This window comes from Adiantum capillus-veneris, chromosome 2 (assembly GCF_014529385.1).
Source record: "Adiantum capillus-veneris isolate H3 chromosome 2, ASM1452938v2, whole genome shotgun sequence".
NCBI lineage: Eukaryota > Viridiplantae > Streptophyta > Polypodiopsida > Polypodiales > Pteridaceae > Adiantum > Adiantum capillus-veneris.
In genome coordinates this window covers 47,303,674-47,324,732 of record NC_140932.1, presented here as the reverse complement: position 1 = coordinate 47,324,732, position 21,059 = coordinate 47,303,674, and positions in this window count along the sequence as shown.

Genomic DNA, 21,059 nt, shown 5'->3' with positions numbered 1-21,059 from the left:
GACCAAAACCAAGGGGCTTAACCCCAAGAAACTTGGCATATGTTTGACAAGTAGGAAAGAATGTCTGGTTAAACTGATTGCTATAGGAAAGAATGTTTGTCCAAAACCTTCGGTAGGGTTTCTCTTAAGTCTCTCTACTTATTAGCGTTGGTATTATGTGGCAGTTGCCGAGGCGTGAGATGACGCCCAAGATGGCACCGCCGATGTTGTGGCGGGAGTACACCCAGATTAGCCCAGCTGGATACTACAGTTTTGTTTTTTCCGTGGCGTGAGGATAACACCCAGATTGGCACCGTTGTTGCTGTGGCGGGAGTACGTCCAGACTAGCACAACGAGTACTTGTCAAGCGGTATGGGACGCTCATGAGGACAAGGGTTTTTATAAATAATGTATACACCGATCGGACATAATAGCACGAGTAGAGATCATGAACCGTTAGTGAAGGATTCGTCGTATCTCGCTATGGCGGAGTGTGACCACCATAACCCTATCTAAAAACTATCCAAAAAAATTTAAGGTGAGTCTATGTGCCTTCATTTGTCATCCCTGTGTATTCTTTTGTCTTTATAATTATTTTATGTATTTCCTTAATGATAATTTACTTTACATTTTTAAGTTAAACTTTACAGTCTTATATTAACTTTACAGTAGTAAAAGAAAATTCTACTATCAATATAACTAAGTCTTACAATATGTTAACTAGTGATTCATATAGCTAAACATGTCAAAATTTTATAGCGTAAATTTTAAATTCTAGGTTTCTCAGCCTACGATTCATAATTTGAACTGGAATATCTTAAATAATGAGTGATGGTTAAAAGTGTGAAATTCGAAAGTAGAGACCTTACAATCTTCCCAACTTAGAATTTGAGATGCCCTCATCTCAAGAACAGTGAAGGGTAATCTTTAAGAAGGGATGTCTCATCTTCCCAAGTAGCATGTTCTATAGGGAAATCCTTCCATAATGTAAGATGTTCTTTGATGGATCTATTGCTAAGCTTTCTCTCCCGAGATTCTAGGATAGTATCAGGTTGGAGTCGTAGAACATCTTGAGCAGGTAAAATGATTTGCTCATCAACATGGTCAGGGTTATTTACATAAGGTTTTAACAGACTTACATGAAATACATCATGCACTTTGAGATGAGAAGGGATTTAAAGACTATAAGCTTGATCACTTACAACCTTGATTCTTTTGTAAGATCCACAATATTGGTAGCTAAGCTTCTTATACCTTTTGAGAGACAGATTGCTTTGATACCAGTGTGAGGTCCCTGCCGCTTGTCGAGAGGAGCGGAGTACCTTTGATAGGTCTACAATCCTGAGAAGGAAAAACCAACGGACATTGCCTTAGCTACTACGTAGCCACAGGCATGAACCGTTAGTGAAGGATTGGTCCTATCTTGCTATGGCAGAGCGTGACCACCATAACCCTATCTAAAAACTATCTATAATCAATTATACCTAAAAGTATAAATCTAAGAGTGACCAACCTGTGCGCTTTTTTTCCCATGTTTCAGAAGCACAGTCGCCAAGGTTTGTCTCTCTTAAAATTTATGACTTAAAAAAACAATTTCTAGCGTTGGAAAGTTACCCGACTCATCGGGTCCACCCATCCATAGAATGATACCGTCGGGGTATCATTCTCCCACTTTCCCACACCACACTCACCCTTCTTTTCTTATCTAATTACTACCACACTGTTTAAACATACATGTTCCTTTACTTTATTTATGATACTTGTTCGTGAAAACAGTGCTTCAAATAGTATTACAAACAATAGTCAAACAAGAAGTCTCTACTCGCGCTATTATGTCCGATCGGTATATACATTATTTATAAAAATCCTTGTCCTCATGAGCATCCCATACCGCTCGGACAAGTACTCGTTGTGCTAATTTGGACGTACTTCGCCACAGCAACAACGGTGTCAATTTGGGAGTCATCCTTACGTCACGATAAAACAAAACTGCAGTATCCAGCTGGGTTAATCTGGGTGTACTCCCACCATAGCATCAGCGGTGCCATCCTGGGCGTCATCTCACACCTCGACAACTGCCACATATTACCAGTGCTAATAAGTAGAGAGACTTGAGAGAAACCATACCGAAGGTTTTGGACAAACATTCTTTGCTATAGCAACCAGTTTAACCAGAAATTCTTTCCTACTTGTCAAACATATGCCGAGTTTCTTGGGGTTAAGCCCCTTGGTTTCAATCCGTGTTTTCTTTTCATAAGGTAAATAATATATTCCTATGGTCTCGCATATGCAATGATGCATAACTTGAACTGCAATACTAACCTGTACCATAGCTCCGATTGGTGGAGACATAACATGTTCCGCAAGAGTTCCACCGTTACTTGTACCAGCTTCATGATCATTAGCGCCTTGGGTTCCAGCACGCTTTGGAGCCATTTTTTTTGTACTACACTTAGTTATACACTTAGAACTTTAAATTGGTCAATTTCCTTAGTAATCTCCTTGTTTCCAAAGAGAGTCTATAATTTGAACCGTCGCCAACTCGGATTCACGCTTAGTGTTGTTGTTCTACATCTAATTTCTATACATCAAATATTTGCTAATCGTGATTAATCAAAAATTAAGTGTGTAAACTATGAGTGAAAGTTTAGGAATGCATTACTTTTATGCTTCACATTTCTAATCCAATTCTAACTTCAATTTCTATACTTCAACTAAATCAATTTTTAGTATTATTCAAAATTCTACTTGATCTAATTGACAATAAAATTGGTGAATGAGAATTTCATCATGTATAATAAGAATATGATGAGTTCTCTTAAGTATTACCTTTTAATTAACTATGCATAAGTTAATAGTGAAGATGTACTAACTAGAGAGGGTAGGTATACTTAGAGAGAGTTAGAGTAAGAGAAAACATATACACACATTTTTTCTAAAGTTAATTGAATCTTACTAAACCATTAGAAAGATTAGAGTAAAAGAGAACACACACACATCCTTTTCTAAAGCTAATTGACTGTTACTAATCTATTAGAGAAATTAGAGTAAGAGATAGCACGCACACACACATAGCTAATTGAATCTTACTAACCTATTAGAGAGATTAGAGTAAGAGGTAGCACACACACACACACATATCCTTCTTAAAACCAATTGAATCTTACTAATCTATTAGAGAGATTAGAGTAAGAGATAGCACACAGACACACATATCCTTCTTAAAGCTAATTGAATCTTACTAATCTATTAGAGAAATTAGAGTAAGAGATAGCACACATACACACATATCCTTCATAAAACTAATTGAATCTTACTAATATATTAGAGAGATTAGAGTAGGAGATAGTACACACACACACACATAGCTAATTGAATCTTACTAATCTATTAGAGAGATTAGAGTAGGAGATAGTACACATACTTCATTCCTAAAGTTAATTGAATGCTCAACTAATACGCACCTTATTAGTCAGTTAATTGAATGCTCAACTAATACGCACCTTATTAGTCAGCTAGAGTTTTTGCTCTCTTAGTGGTTTGTGGACGCCTTCTCTCTAAGAGAAGTGGTAGCACTTCGTGAGCGCTATAGAGGCAATCTCTATGTCTAAAGTGTGAGCATGGTTGCCCTATTTATAGCAGAATAAAAAACGTCCAACTTTTTCTTTTTCAAAAAAAAAAATAATATTAAAATTTTTTGAAAATGATTCAATCATGGTCATAGTCGACTTGCTTACTAAAGTGGCTCACTTAATCCCAGTCAAGTTCAAATTATAAATCGTAGGGTGAGAAAACTAGAATTTTAAATTTACACTACAAAATTTTGACATGTTTAGCTATATGAATCACTAATTAACTTATTGTAAGACTTAGTTTGCTGATTGTAGAATTTTCTTTTACTACTGTAAAGTTAATATAAGACTGTAAAGTTTAACTTAAAAATGTAAAGTAAATTATCATTAAGTAAATAAATTAATTAATTATAAAGACAAAATAATACACAGGGATGACAAATGAAGGCACATGGACTCACCTGGACTCACATAGGAGGGGACAAAGTGGGACACACTGTCACATGAAAAGGAGAGGCTAGTCTTGACGAATTTTATCATTAAGTAAATAAATAAAATAATTATAAAGACAAAATAATACACAGGGATGACAAATGAAGGCACGTGGACTCACCTGGACTCACATAGGAGGGGACAAAGTGGGACACACTGTCACATGAAAAGGAGAGGCTAGTCTTGACGAATTTTAATGAGGGGGGACTGTGTGGCCTTATCTTTTGATGATAATGACAAATTGGTCAAGCTGATGGGTACCAAAAACGCGGGTATGATTTTTGGGAAAAAAAAATTGGGAAAAAAATGGATGTTTTCTTTTATGCTATAAATAGAGCATCCTTTCTCACACTTTAGACATAGAGATTGCCTCTATAGCGCTCACGAAGTGCTGCCACTTCACTTAGAGAGAAGACGTCCACAAACCACTAAGAGAGCAAAATCTCTAGTGGACTAATAAGGTGCGTATTAATTAAGCATTCAATTAACTTTAAGAAGGATGTGTGTTTGCTATCTTTTACTCTAATCTCTCTAATCAGTGTGAGGTCCCTGCCCCTTTTTGAGAGGAGCGGAGTACCTTTTATAGGTCTCCAATCCTGAAAAAGAAAAAACCAACAGACATTGCCTTAGCTACTACGTAGCCACGGACATGAACCGTTAGTGAAGGATTGGTACTATCTCGCTATGGCGGAGCGTGACCACCATAAGCCTATCTAAAAACTATCCATAATCAATTATACCTAAAAGTATAAATCTTAGAGTGACCAACCTATGCGCTTTTTTCCCACGTTCCAGAAGCACAGCCGCCAAGGTTTGTCTCTTTTAAGATTTATGACTCAAAAAAGCAATTTCTAACGTTGGAAAGTTACCCGACTCATTAGGTCCACCTGTCCATAGAATGATACCGTCGGGGTATCATTCTCCTACTTTTCACACCACACTCACCCTTCTTTTGTTATCTAATTACTACCCCACAGTTTAAACATACATGTTTCTTTACTTTATTTATGATACTGGTTCATTAAAACAGCCCTTGAAACAGTATTACAAACAATAGTCAAACAAGAAATCATCCAATTTTAAACCAACAACCCTTGGATTAGGTTCACTCAAGAATCTCTACTGGCGCTATTATGTCTGATCGGTATATACATTATTTATAAAAAAACTTTGTCTTCATGAGCGTCCCATACCACTCGACAAGTACTCATTGTGCTAATCTGGACGTACTCTCGCAACAACAACAACGGTGTCAATTTGGGCGTCATCCTCACGCGAAGGCAAAACAAAACTTCAGTATCCAGCTGGGCTAATCTGGGTGTACTCCCACCACAGCATCAGTGGTGCGATCCTGGGGATCATCTCACGCCTCGGCAACTGCCACATAATACCAGTGCTAATAAGTAGAGAGACTTGAGAGAAACCATACGGAAGGTTTTGGATAAACATTCTTTCCTATAGAAACCAGTTTAACCAGACAATCTTTCCTACTTGTCAAACATATGCTGAGTTTCTTGGGGTTAAGCCATGTGGTTTCGGTCCGTGTTTTCTTTTCATAAGGTAAATATTATATTTCTATGGTATCGCATATGCAATGATGCATAACTTGAAATTGCAATACTAACTTGTACCATAGCTCCGATTGGTGGAGACATAGCATGTTCCGCAGAAGTTCCCTCGTTACTTGTACCGGCTTCATGATCATTAGCGCCTTGTGTTCAATCACGCTTTGGAGAATTCCTAAAGTTAATTGAATGCTTAATTAATACGCACCTTATTTGTCCACTAGAGTTTTTGCTCTCTTAGTGGTTTGTGGACGCCTTCTCTCTAAGAGAAGTGACAGCATTTCGTGAGCGCTATAAAGGCAATCTCTATGCTAAAGTGTGAGCATGGATGCTCTATTTATAATAGAAAAGAAAACGTTCAACTTTTTTTCTTTCCCATTTTTTTAAAAGTTTTTTTTTTAATTTTTAAATTTTTTCCAAAAATCATACCCGCGTTTTTGGTACCCTTGTGGTACCCATCAGCTTGACCAATTTGTCATTATCATCAAAGGATAAGGCCACACAGTCTCCCCTCATTAAGATTAGTCAAGACTAGCCTCTCCTTTTCATGTGACAGTGTGTCCCACTTTGTCCCCTCCTATGTGAGTCCAGGTGAATTCATGTGCCTTCATTTGTCATCCCTGTGTATTCTTTTGTCTTTATAATTATTTTATTTATTTTCTTAATGATAATTTACTTTACATTTTTAAGTTAAACTTTACAGTATTATATGAACTTTACAGTAGTAAAAGAAAATTCTACGATACTATATCAAACTCATCACCAAAAGAAAATTCTACAATCAGTAAACTAAGTCTTACAATAAGTTAATTAGTGATTCATATAGCTAAACATGTCAGAATTTTGTAGCGTAAATTTTAAATTCTAGGTTTTCTCAACCTACGATTCATAATTTTAACTTGAATATGTTAAATAATGAGTGATGGTTAAAAAATTTAAATGCGTAATAGAACTTGTGTGAAATTCGAAAGTAGAGACCTTACAATCTCCCAAGCATAGAATTCGAGATGTCCTCATCTTAAGAACAGTGAAGGGTAATTCTTAAGAAGGGATGTCTCATCTTCCCAAGTAGCATCTTCTATAGGGAAATCCTTCCATAAGATAAGATGTTCTTTGATGGATCTATTTCTAAGCTTTCTCTCCCCGAGTTTCTAGGATAGTATCAAGTTGGAGTTGTAGAACATCTTGAGCAGGTAAAATGATTTTCTCATCCTCGAGGACATGGTGAGGGTTATATACATAAGGTTTTAAGAGACTTACATGAAATACATCATGCATTTTGAGATGAGAAGGGAGTTTTTAGTCTATAAGCTTGATCACTTACAACCTTGATTATTTTGTAAGGTCCACAATATCGATAGCTAAGCTTCTTATACCTTCCGAGAGATAGATTGCTCTTTTTGGGCTTTACTCGTAAGAAAACTTTGTCACCTTCTTTGAAAATCCGATCAGATCTTTTTAAGTCAACGTACTTCTTTTGTCGATCTTCAGCCGCTTGAATATCCCTTCGAATAGCTTTGGTTTGAGCTTCCATTTCTTCAAGCATTTCTTTGAGGCTTCTTCCCCGTATAGTGGGGTCAGAAAAGTTAAGAGGTGATAAAGATTCTTGACCATAAAGAGCATTAAAAGGTGTCATTCTAATACTTCTATGAGTAGAGGAATTGTATGCATACTCTACCAAGGGTAGGTATTGAATCCACTTGCGAGGTTCTCTATTGATGTAGGCTATGAGGATGTCTTCAATTACTTGATTAACTCTTTCGGTTTGGCCACCAGTTTGAGGATGATAAGCAGTATTAAAACATAACTAGGTTCCAATATCTTGAAACAATGATACCCCAAACTTTGAAGTAAACTTGGCATCACGATCGCTGACAATCCTCTTGGGTAAACTGTGAATTCTGAAAACATCCTTCACAAACAAACGAGAAATATCTGAAGCTGTAAAGGTTGTCTAGACTAGGAGTAAGTGAGCCACTTTAGTAAGCAAGTCGACTATTACCTAGCTTGAACAGAAGGAAACTCGGATATTGTAAGGTCTCTACTTTCGAATTTCACACAAGTTCTATTAAGCATTTGATTTTTTTTTAACCATCACTCATTATTGAAGATATTCAAGTTCAAATTATGAATCGTAGGTTGAGGAAAACCTAGAATTTAAAATTATGCTACAAAATTTTGACATGTTTAGCTATATGAATCACTAATTAACTTATTGTAAGACTTAGTTTATTGTAGAATTTTCTTTTACTACTGTAAATTTTAACATAAAAATGTAAATTAAATTATTATTAAGGAAATAAATAAAATATTTTTTTCTTCAAAAATCATACCCGCGTTTTTGGTACCCTTGTGGTACCCATCAGCTTGACCAATTTCTCATTATCATCAAAAGATAAGGCCACACAATCCCCCCTCATTAAGATTAGTCACAGACTAGCCTCTCCTTTTCATGTGACACTGTGTCCCACTTTGTCCCCTCCTATGTGAGTCCAGGTGAGTTCATGTGCCTTCATTTGTCATCTCTGTGTATTCTTTTGTCTTTATAAATATTTTATTTATTTCTCTTAATGATAATTTACTTTACATTTTTAAGTTAAACTTTACAGTCTTATATTAACTTTACAGTAGTAAAAGAAAATTCTACAATCAGTAACTAAGTCTTACAATAAGTTAATTAGTGATTCATATAGCTAAACATGTCAAAATTTTGTAGCGTAAATTTTAAATTCTAGGTTTTATCAACCTACGATTTATAATTTGAACTCGAATATCTTAAATAATGAGTGATGGTTAAAAAAAAAGTCAAATGCGTAAACGAACTTCTATGAAATTCGAAAAGTAGAGACCTTACAATCTCCACAACTTAGAATTTGAGATGCCCTATCTTAAGAACAGTGAAGGGTAATCCTTAAGAAGGGATGTCTCATCTTCGCAAGTAGCATCTTCTATAGGGAAATCCTTCCATAGGATAAGATGTTCTTTCATGGATCTATTCCTAAGATTTCTCTCCCGAGTTTCTAGGATAGTATCAGATTGGAGTTGTAGAACATCTTGAGCAGGTAAAATGATTTGCTCATCCTCAAGGACATGGTCAGGGTTTAATATATAAGGTTTTAACAGACTTACATGAAATACATCATGCACTTTGAGATGAGAAGGGAGTTTTAGTCTATAAGCTTGATCACTTACAACCTTGATTATTTTGTAAGGTCCACAATATCGGTAGCTAAGCTTCTTATACCTTCCGAGAGACAGATTTCTCTTTTGGGCTTTACTCATAAGAAACTTTTGTCACCTTCTTTGAAAATCCAATCAGATATTTTTTATGTCGGCGTACTTCTTTTGTCGATCTTGAGCCGCTTGAATATCCCTTCGAATAGCTTTGGTTTGAGCTTCCATTTCTTCAAAACATTTTCTTTGAGGCTTCTACCCGTATAGTGGGGTCAGAAAAGTTAAGAGGTGATAAACATTCTTGACCATAAAGAGCATTAAAAGTGTCATTCTAATACTTCTATGAGTAGAGAATTGTATGCATACTCTACCAAGAGTAGGTATTGAATACACTTGCGAGGTTCTCTATTGTAGTAGGCTCTGAGGATGTCTTCAATTACTTGATTAACTCTTTCAGTTTGGCCATCAGTTTGAGGATGATAAGCATTACTAAAACATAACTGGGTTCCAATAGCTTGAAACAATGATACCCAAAACTTTGAAGTAAACTTGGCATCACGATCGCTGACAATCCTCTTGGGTAAACCATGAATTCTAAAAACCTCCTTCACAAACAGACGAGCCATATCTGAAGCTATAAAGGTTGTCTTGACTGGGATTAAGTGAGCCACTTTAGTAAGCAAGTTGACTATGACCATGATTGAGGTCCGTGCCCCTTTTTAAGAGAAGCAGAGTACCTTTGATAGGTCTCCAATCATGAAAAAGAAAACCCAACGGACATTGCCTTAGCCAGTACGTAGCCACGGGCATGAACCGTTAGATAGGATTGGTCCTATCTAAAAACTATCTATAATCAATTATACCTAAAAGTATAAATCTTAGAGTGACCAACCTATGCGCTTTTTCTCCATGTTTCAGAAGCACAGCCGCCAAGGTTTGTATCTTTTAAGATTTATGACTTAAAAAAACAATTTCTAGCGTTGGAAAGTTACCTAACTTATCGGTCCACCCGTCCAATAGCATGAAACCATCGTGGTATCATTCTCCCATTTTCCACACCACACTCACCCTTCTTTTGTTATCTAATTACTACCACACTGTTTAAACATACACGTTCCTTTACTTATTTATGATACTGGTTCGTAAACAACCCATCAAACAGTATTACAAACAATAGTCAAACAAGAAGTCGTCCAATTTTAAACCAACAACCCTTGATTAGGTTCACTCAAGAATCTCTGTTGGCGCTATTATGTCCGATCGGTATATACATTATTTATAAAAACCCTTGTCCTCATGAGCGTCCCATACCGCTCGACAAGTACTCGTTGTGCAAATCTGGACGTACTCCCGCCACAGCAACAACAGTACCAATCTAGATGTCATCCTCATGCCATGGCAAAACAAAACTGCAGTATCCAGCTGGGCTAATCTGGTGTACTTCCACCACAACATCAGCGGTGCCATTCTGGGCGTCATCTCACACCTAGGCAACTGCCACATAATATTAGCGCTAATAAGTAGAGAGACTGAGAGAAACCCTACCGAAGGTTTTGGACAAACATTCTTTTCTATAGCAACTAGTTTAACCAGATATTCTTCCTACTTGTCAAACATATGCCGAGTTTCTTGGGGTTAAGCCCCTTGGTTTCGGTCCGTGTTTTCTTTTCATAAGGTAAATAATATATTCCTATGGTCTCGCATATGCAATGATGCATAACTTGAAACTGCAATACTAACCTGTACCATAGCTCGGATTGGTCCAATTGATGGAGACATAACATGTTCCGTAGGAGTTCCAGCGTTACTTGTACCGGCTTCATGATCATTAGCGCCTTGGTTCGAGCACGCTTTGGAGCCATATTTTTTGTACTACACTTATGTATATATACTTAGAACTTTAAATTGGTCAATTTCCCTAGTTGTCTCCTTGTTTCCAAAGAGAGTCTGTAATTTGAACCCCCTCGTCAACTCGGATTCACACTTAGTGTTTTGTTCTACATCTAATTCTATACATCAAATATTTGCTAATCGTAATTAAATCAAAAATTAAGTGTGTAAACTACAAGTGAAAGTTTAGGACTGCATTACTTTTATGCATGACATTTCTAATCCAATTCTAACTTCCATTTTTATACTTCAACTAAATCAATTTTTAGTATTTATTCAAAATTCTACATCAAAATTTTTACTACTTCAACTAAATCAATTTTTAGGATTATTCTAAGAGAAGTTGGCAGCACTCCATGAGCGCTATAGAGGCAATCTCTATGTATAAAGTGTGAGCATGGATGCTCTATTATAGCAGAAAAGAAAACGTCCAATTTTTTTTCCAAAAAAAAAACTATTTTTAAAAAAATTAAAAAAAATAATTTATTTATTTTTTTCCCAAAAATCATGCCCGGGTTTTTGGTACCCTTGTGGTACCCATCAGCTTGACCACTTTGTCATTATCATCAAAAGATAAGGCCACGCAGCCCCCCCTCATTACACTAGGTTGGTAATGGGACACTTTTATGTCCTGTTAAGTGACCATTTTCCTTGAATTATGTCAAGAGTTTCAAAATGGATTTTGAGGTGCTATCTATCTAGAAAGTTGTCTCGTGAGCTGAAAAACACTCGACATTTTTTTGGAATATCAATTCCATCTTTAACCTTATCCTTGCACAACATTTCACAACCTAAACTGTGTGAAAAAACGGGTCCTGTTTTTGGCTTTTTTCAACTTTTTGCAACTATACCACTCTAGAATTCATTTTTGTGAGGTCTATAATGCTAGAGAACTATCTTTAGTAGTCCTCAACATGTCCTGATGCTTCTAGGGAGAAATAAATATTAAAGTTGTAAGTTATGACCAAATTACAAAAATTGTCAAATCCTGTTTTTTAGCCAATTTTAGCTCTTCTATGATTTTTTTGGTGGATTTCATGATATCCAAATGAATTTTTTATTTTCTATGTCGCATATTGTAACATAAAGCTAATATTCCTTGAGTTTTGGGGCACCTAATACCCTATTTTGCATAGTACACAACGATGGTTGATTTGTTCAATTATAGAAGAAAACGAAACATTCTAGTATATCAAGTATAGCTTTTTCAATATTGTTAGTTTCTTGTGACAACTACATGCATTTTGTAGGTAGTAACCATATCTAGTCATAAGGATCAAATTTGGCTAGATATTGAATAGTTTCTATGGGATTCTACAACTCATAATGTTGAACCCAGTTTTTTCATGTTTGTTGTATTTAGCACTTCATCTTAGTCCCCAAGATTCCCCTTGGTAAGAGATGTATTATTCTTTTGACATGCTCCATGGCTCCTTATGAACATAAAGGACAATAGAGAACTAAGAAAACATGCATATATTATTTGTATTGAGCGTGGCTATAGAAACTTTGATGATAGGTTTGCAGAATGGTAAAAATTTAACTTTTTTGTACCTATTTATTTTGGCAAAACAAAAAATAGTGAGTGAGAAGCAATCATATGATCTGATCACAAACCCATTGAAGCTAACTAGAGAATTTATCTCAAGTCCTACAAAAATCCCTAATCTTATTTTTATGCAACAAAACGTAAAAAATGACTGTTTTGATGAAAATGCACTGGTCCATCAACTTTGGAGGCTTGGTGTGACCAAAAGATGAGAAATTATACAAGTTTCTTATTTTTTCCATGTGTAGTAGGCCTTGAACTATAACCTCATGAAAGGATTTTACAAAATGAGTGGATCTACTATGGTTTTGGAGGTTTTTTTCAAAACCCTGAAAGGACACTTTTATGTCCTGTTAGGTTACCAACCTAGTGTTAAGATTAGTCAAGACTAGCCTCTCCTTTTCATGTGACAGTGTGTCCCACTTTGTCCCCTCCTATGTGAGTCCAGGTGAGTACATGTGCCTTCATTTGTCATCCCTGTGTATTCTTTTGTCTTTATAATTATTTTATTTATTTCTTTAATGATAATTTACTTTACATTTTTAAGTTAAACTTTATAGTCTTATATTAACTTTACAACAGTAAAAGAAAATTCTACAATCAGTAAATAAGTCTTGCAATAAGTTAGTTAGTGATTCATACAGCTAAACATGTCAGAATTTTGTAGCTAGCGTAAATTTTAAATTCTAGGTTTTCTCAACCTACCATTCATAATTTGAACTTTACTATCTTAAATAATGAGTGATGGTTAAAAAAATTCAAATGCGTAATAGAACTTGTGTGAAATTTGAAAGTAGAGTCCTTACAATATCCCCAACTTATAATTTGAGATGCTCTCATCTCAAGAACAGTGAAGGGTAATCCTTAAGAAGGGATGTCTCATCCTCCCAAGCAGCATCTTCTATAGGGAAATCCTTCCATAAGATAAGATGTTCTTCGATGTATCTATTCCTAAGCTTTCTCTCCCAAGTTTCTAGGATATTGAGCAGGTAAAATGATTTGCTCATTATCAAGGACATGGTCAAGGTTATATAAATAAGGTTTTAACAGACTTACATGAAATACATCATGCACTTTGAGATGAGAAGGGAGTTTTAGTCTATAAGCTTGATCACTTACAACTTGATTATTGCGTAAGGTCCACAATATCGGTAGCTAAGCTTCTTATACCTTCCGAGAGACAAATTGCTCTTTTTGGGCTTTACTAGTAAGAAACTTTTGTTACCTTCTTTGAAAATCGGATCAGATATTTCTAAGTCGGCGTACTTCTTTTGTCGATCTTGAGCCGCTTGAATATCCCTTCGAATAGCTGTGGTTTGAGCTTCCATTTCTTCAAGCATTTTCTTTGAGGCTTCTACCCTTATAGTGGGGTCAGAAAAGTTAAGAGGTGATAAACATTCTTGACCAGAAAGAGCATTAAAAGGTGTCATTCCAATACTTCTATTATTAGAGGAATTGTATGCATACTCTTCCAAGGGTAGGTATTGAATCCACTTGCGAGGTTCTCTATTACAGTAGGCTCTGAGGATGATAAGTAGTACTAAAACATAACTCGGTTCCAACTGATTTTTCTGATTATGACACATGGGGATAAGGCCTTGACCAGCATTTAAGAGCAGGTAAGGTGGCTATTGAAACTGGAGGTTCTGCACATGTCAGGGGGGACCTGCGGGGGGGAGGTGGCAGCTGGGTCCTCCCGAATATCAAATTCTCAAAAAATCCTCAACCATGGCTTCTTTTGACATGTGTTCTTTGAAAAAATCAGCATGTCTCTTTTCAACTCAAAAGTATTTATCCCTGTTGACTCACCTTTACCATAAGATTTTCCCTTTTTCTCCTCCTGTAACTGCATTGTTGATGCCCAATCATTGCTTCTAGTAACAGTGAACAACATGTTACCTACCGAATACTTATGGTGCAGTAAAAAATATTTACCATGGGTAAAAAAGTTACTGTAGGTAAAAAGTGATTTGTATTTACCATGTAGGTGAAAAATATTTACTGTGGTATAAAAAAATATTTATTGTCGGTAAAAAAGTAAAAACGGAGTATGCTGTGCTGTGAGTCCACACGAACATCCTCGTGTAAATTTCACTAGAAATTCACACCTAGAATGGGCTATTCTGTAAGATATAGGTTGTAGGCATGCATAAGAGCTCGTTCCCACGTATCTTCTGTCCATGGCACTTTTTACTCTTTGGTGCTTGTGAAGTAGATTTTTTCTTCTCTTTCGAGATCCCTTGGACTAGAGTATCCTCATCTACCCAAACAACTGACTATGCCTTTATTGCATCTTCAGAAGGGGTCCTAAAAACCATGCATCATATAGCCCTCCCCCTTAAGCTAGAGGTATTTGATGCCTCTAGCTGTAGGTTGTGCTACAATAGGGTTCTCTTGAATACTTACCTACCTGGTACCAATTGAATTTTCCATGTTACTGCTTTCTTGGCTGATGCACCCTGTTTAGTCCTTTCTGATGAATAATTGTATCCATCCATGACTAACAACTGGTCTCCTAGACCCTTGAAAGCCATACCCCTTCCATTGTCAATATCCACTTTCACTGGTAGCATTCTCTTTTTTTCTTTTTTCTTCTCTTTTTTTCCTTTTTTTTGAAATGACTATGTACATGATTGTTACCTTAGTTGGAGCTCGAATATGATGAGCTCTCCTCTGAACCATCCTTAGCATTGATTTCACCAGCATATGGCTGTGAAAGACGACATTGGTAGGCCTTCAATCGCCAACCATTTACCGGGGTCTGATGTACCTTACCATCTAGGTCACCTAGTTGGTAACTACCATTTGAGAACCTCTGTATCACTACAAAAGGGCCTTCCCACTTAAGCAAGAACTTACCATCCTTCCTGTGATCAAAGCGATTGTCGTATCTGAGCACTAAAGAACCTTCCTTGATACCTTTCTTGACAAGGTTGCGATTGAACTTCTTTCGTTTCTTCTCTGCCTGGGCTGCATAGTACTTCACTGCTGACTCTCGATCTAGCCCTAACCTCTCCAAATCGACGATTCTTCCTTCCACCTGCTTCTTTGACTATCCTCTTGATGTGCTTTTAGAACTCGGAGGCTCGCTAGCTCCACTTCTATAGGCAATAGTACCTCTTGCCCGTAAACCAAGTGAAAAGGTGTATACCCCAAGGATGTTTTAAAGGATGTTCTGTAGGCCCAAAGTGCTGCATCTAGGTGTTTGTCCCATGCCTTAGGATGTAAATGCACTTGCTTAGTGATGATTTTACATATAAGACCATTTACCTTTTCCACAAGACCATTGCACTGAGGGTAGTATGGTGTAGAGTGCCTGCGCTTGATTTTTAACTTGCTCATCAATTGCCCGACTAAATCAGCTCGAAATCCCGGTCCCCTATCCGAGAGAATCTCCAAAGGTGTGCCAAAACGGCAACAAAGGCATTCAAAAATGAAATCACTCACGTCCTTGGCTGTGATGCGCTTTGTGGGACGAGCTTCTGCCCATCTGGTCATGTACTCCACCCCCATAATGATGTATTCCTTCCCTGATTGAGTGCAAGGTAGTGGCCCTATTGCATCTATCCCCCATTTTTCAAATGGCCCATAGGTTTTGATTGGATGCTGATTTTCATGGGTAAGACGCCTTGGTCCAGCTTTTTGGCAAACCTCACATGTGCGGCACCAATGTTGTACATCTCGATGGAGGCTTGGCCATGTGAACCCTGCTTGTAAAATCTTTCTGCTAGTAATCTCTTGTGCAAAGTGGCCACCACACACACCTTCATGACAACTAAACAAAATATCCTTTATCTCTTGGGATGCAGGAACTCTCCTTAAGACAGCATCTTTCCCTCTACAATACAAGTCCTCATTCACTAAGCTATAGCTGGTATCCTTTTTTGCCAACCACCTACGTTCACTTTTACTCATACCAGAGGGTGCTTCACAATGCTCAAGAAAGTAAAGTAAATCATGCAGCTCCTCCTTTCCCTGGTATAAAGGACTTTTCACAAGGATAGCACCTACTATGAGAGTTTGTAGTTCTTCACCTACTAAGGCATCAGCTTCTCGATTTGATCTCTAGGTACAAAGTGCACTCGAACTTCTTTAAAACCCTTCAACAAGGCCTTTGCTTCCCTCATCTTAACAGACAATTTGTCATTTTTACAAGCCCATACACCAACCATTTGCTTAACAATCAACATGGAGTCACCAAAAACATTTAGCTTTGTGATGCCCTGAGAAAGACAACATTGCAACCCTAACAAGGGCATGGTACTCTGCCTCATTGTTAGAATGAACCTCTTTTAGATGAAACCCTTTTCCAAAGATCTTCTCCTTCTCTGGACCTAATATTACTATGCCTGCTGATGCCTTGTCTTTGGTCCTCTTGTAAGCCCCATCAAAATACAGACTGTGTGCTCCCAGTAGAACTTCAGGCTCCGGGATAGGCGGTACCTTACTAGGTGCCTCTTTCTTGGCCTTCTCATAACACCTTTGTGTGAGGACATCTGCCAAACAAGCACGGGTGGAATCCTCTACTTGTAGTGTGTAGTCAAACTCTTGAAGCTGCACCACCCACTTTGCTATTCTTTGAGACAATTCCATGTGTTGTAGGGCATATGTAAAAACCTCCTCAGTTGTGATCACCACAAATTGTCTCGGAAGTAAGTAAGCCCGAAACTTCTCCAGTGCAAACTTAAGAGCTAGCACCAATTGCTCAGTTGCACTGAAACCCTTTTCAGCAGCTGTCATCACTCTACTAGAGAAGTAGACTGGTCTCATGAGAGATGTCTTTGGGTCTTTTTGCATCAAGACAACTCCTAGAGCTTCTGGACCTACACTAGGATTTACATAGAATAATTCACCCCATGTGGGTTGTAGGACGATAGGCAATGAGCTCAAAATGGTTTTAACTTCTTGAAAGCACCTTTCACCCTCCTCACTCCATGTCAATGTAGTGTGTTTAGTGAGCTGCTGCAAAGGATAGATTGCCTGAGAAAGGAGATGTATGAATCATCCCATGTAGCGAACCTTTTGAATGAAGGAGACTAGTTGCTTCACGTTTGAAGGAGTAGGTAAAGCTAACAATGTCTTTACCTTTTCAGGGTCAGCCTCAATACCATCTTGAGACACAACATGGCCTAGTAGAGTGACCTTGCTCTCACCTATGTGGCACTTGTCTTTATTCAATTGCCCACCCAATTGGGCCAGACGGGTGAAACTTTCATCAACCTTGGACAGATGTACTTCCCTAAAGCTGTAAATGCAAAAATCATCAATGAAGACTCGTATGGACTTACCAAAGTAAGGTTGAAACACCAAGTTCATAAACCTCTGGAAAGTAGCTAGGGCATTAGTTAAACCAAAAGGCATAACTCTATAAGCAAAACACCCCCAAGGTGTTATGAAAGGTAGTCTTTCTTTGGTCTTCATCTGCAATTCTGATTTGGAAGTAGCCTGAGTACCCATCACACATTGTGTACCTTTCATGACCAGCCACTTCATTTAGTATTTCATCTTGAAAAGGCAAAGGAAAATGGCCCTTTTTGTGGCTGCGTTAAGAGGCTTGTAATCCACACATACCCTCCACTTCCCATTTTTCTTTGGTGCTACCACAACTGGAGACACTCACTCAGAATCTTCCACTGGGTAGATAAATCCACCTTGAGTAATCTTTTTACTTCTTTTAAGAGTGCATCTTGTTGCACTAGCCCTAATCTCCTTAGCCTTTGCACCACTGGTTTGGCACCTTCCTTTAATTGGATATGGTGTTGGGTTACCGTCACTCCTTTAATGTGCTCGTAATCAGTTATAAAGAGGCCAGCATGCTTCTTTAGTAACTGCAAATAGGGTTCTCTCTCTTCTTCTAGTAGGTCCTTAGCTAGCATCTCCTCTAAGCCTGTGGCTTCTTCCTTGTTTAGAGAGTCTTGACCACCTTCTCCTTCTGGGTTTCGCAGTATTATACCCATGACTTCCAAAGAGCTAGCATCCTCCTCATATGACTCATCCTCAGATGAAGAGCAGCTGCTTGTGCTCCATTCATCCATAGAAGTCTCCATCTCTAGGTCTTGTTGTCTACCCTGCTTCATGTCATACACAATTTTTTGTTGCTTGCGACCTACCTTATGATTTGGTCGCAACTCAAGGGAACCTGTCTCCCAATCTTGCCTAGCTTTCATAGCCATAAGCCAAGGTCTTCCAAGGATTAGCGGATAGCCCTCACCCTTAGTTGGGATCACATAAGCATCAATTGAGATTGCCACACCAAAAGCTGAAACCTTCACTCCATTAACCTTTCCCACACAAGCCACCCTTACATTATTTCCATCTTAGCTTGTAAGGAAGTTTGCTCGTTTACTTCCAAACCCAACCTGTGCATTAATTTCTCTGTCATAACACAAATCTCGGCTCCACCATCTACGTACACATTGGAGACTCGCTGACTCTTAATCTCTGCATCAATGACTGGCACGATATCCTTCATGCCTCTTGCACTAATAGACCCAACTGACTTTGCCTTAGCCCTCCTGGTGCTGACCATCTTAGACCAGGTTCTACGCATCTTTGGGGAAAGGTGGAGGAGTTGCTGCCATGAAATCTTTGGTCCTTGCTTACTCGCATCTGCTACCAGGTCGTAAGGTATGGATCCTACCCCAAGTGGAAAGTCTTCTACTCCTATGTGCCTCCTTGACCTACTCTTCCTTTTCTTGTCTCCTATCACTTGGGAGGAATCCTCATTCCCTTTAACCGGCTCTGAAGCTTCCATTTCATCAGCTCTTTGTCTCCTAACTCTCTTTATTGGCATGGCAACAGCTTCCTCCATTTTTTCTTTCCCTTTATCCTTACCATTGTCAAGACTTATGACAGAGACAACCCTGTCCTCCCCTCCCGATGGTAGTGGAGGGATCTCTGCTGGTGCTTGTGGTGGTGGAGGAGGGGGTCTCAATATTTGGATTGGTGGAGCCACGTGTGCATTTTGTCCATTTAGTGGCCTAGCTCGAGGAGGAGTGACTTGCTGGCGAGGAGGCCGTCTTTGATTACCATTTCCTTGATAGCGTCGTGGATGGGGGCAATAATACATGCCGTGACCTACCTCTCCACAGTTGTAGCAAATGTACTCACGTGCTTGCCTTTGTCCTTCTTGTCTATTTCGTTCATTTCCTGGCTGGGGAGCCCTTACACCTTGAACCAGATTGATGGACAGGCTCTCTAGTTGATTGGTGATTTGTTGAAGTAATTCTTGTTGAGAGGACTCTTGGTCTGTTGCTCCTGTCCCTGCTACTACCCTTGTCGTAGGTTGAGCTAGTGGTGGAGGCTCCATTCCCCCTTGTAGTTGAGCTTGGAATTTTAACTTCCTATCCTTCTCCCTTGCATAAGTCATAGCTTTATCAAAGGTATCTGGGAATTTACCTTTTACCTTTTCTCGAAGGATGGGGTAAAGCCCTGCCAGGAAACAGTCCTTCTTTAGGCATTCTGGCGCCCTTTCTCCTTCACCTAGTGATGCACACCATTTCTCCCACAAGTTGGAAAACTTTCCTTCATAGCTTTTATAGTCATTGGGTGATGTTTGGCGTAGCTCTAAGAGCTGTCTCCATATCTCCTCTGGAGGCTCATGGCGGCGAAATTCTTCGATGAAGGCCATCTTTAAGGACTCCCAGTCTCTTCTTTCTTCAGGTGCCAAAGTTTGATACCATAATTTTGCACCTTCCCTCAAGACCAAAGGAAAGGCCCTTAACTTAGTAGCTTCGTCATCCCTTCCCGATACCAGAAAGGCCATTTCCAAATTATCCAAAAAGTCTGGAGCAACCTCCCCAGGCTTACCATAAAAATTAGGGAAGGCCATAAGTGAGAGAGTAAACAATTACACAAACAGCTCCAATTTATTTTAAAATAGAGTATGGTAATTACAATTTGGAGCTTTAGCACAACTTAGCTCAAAATAGGATGAAGATCTACACATCAAAGGAATGGTAATAGTCTAGTAAGGGTAGAATGACAGGATGAGGAGAGCGCAAGATTTCCCCAAGTCTTTCGGCTCCAAACAACAGGGCTATTCTTTGCTGATAAAATATTTTTCTATCAATACAAATATTCACACGGATATGACGCACAAAATGGAAAGGAAACATGCGGGGATCATCATTCTCATTATTGGCATCCATACTTACACACAAGAGCCTAGCTTAGTTGCACCACCTTGGGACCAATGAGCCTGATCAGCCACAGAAGGTCAGCACCTCGGATCACTTTGACTCTTCCTGATGCATCTGTGAAGACGTAAGGCGTGATGGCAACACTTTGTACAATGCTGAGCCTTTTAGCAAGCGACAATTGGATGCTATTACCATAATCAGCATGACGAATGAAAGTGACACCATTAATGTGCAGCACATCATCAACTAAGATAGTTTCCTTAGATTGAGATAACTTCTTGAAACTTAGCAGCAAAGGTAGGGCAGGGAGGCTTTTCACCCAGACTCCAAAGCACTTTGGACAATATCCAAAGTGATCTTCACGCGGACAGGAGGTTGGCTTGGGATTGGTGGTGTCTGGATTCACAAAGTGCACTGGGAGCACTCGCAGACGGGCGGCAATCTTGTAGGCAAGCCTTCGCCTCTTTGCTTCAGGAGGATTTAGGGGTGAGAGTCGTGGTTGCAAGTTGGAGGTTGAAGTTGGTTGCTCACTAGCCTTTTTCTTGCCTGTAGTGGTCATGTAATCCCTTATTAATGAGATTAAGCCAAATGTTACCTTACGCTTGAGCACGCGCTGCGGCCTTGGGCCACTTAGGTGTAGAGGTGATCTTCCACCTAGTAACAAGACCTCGATGAAAGCTTTTAAGGCCTCTAAAGC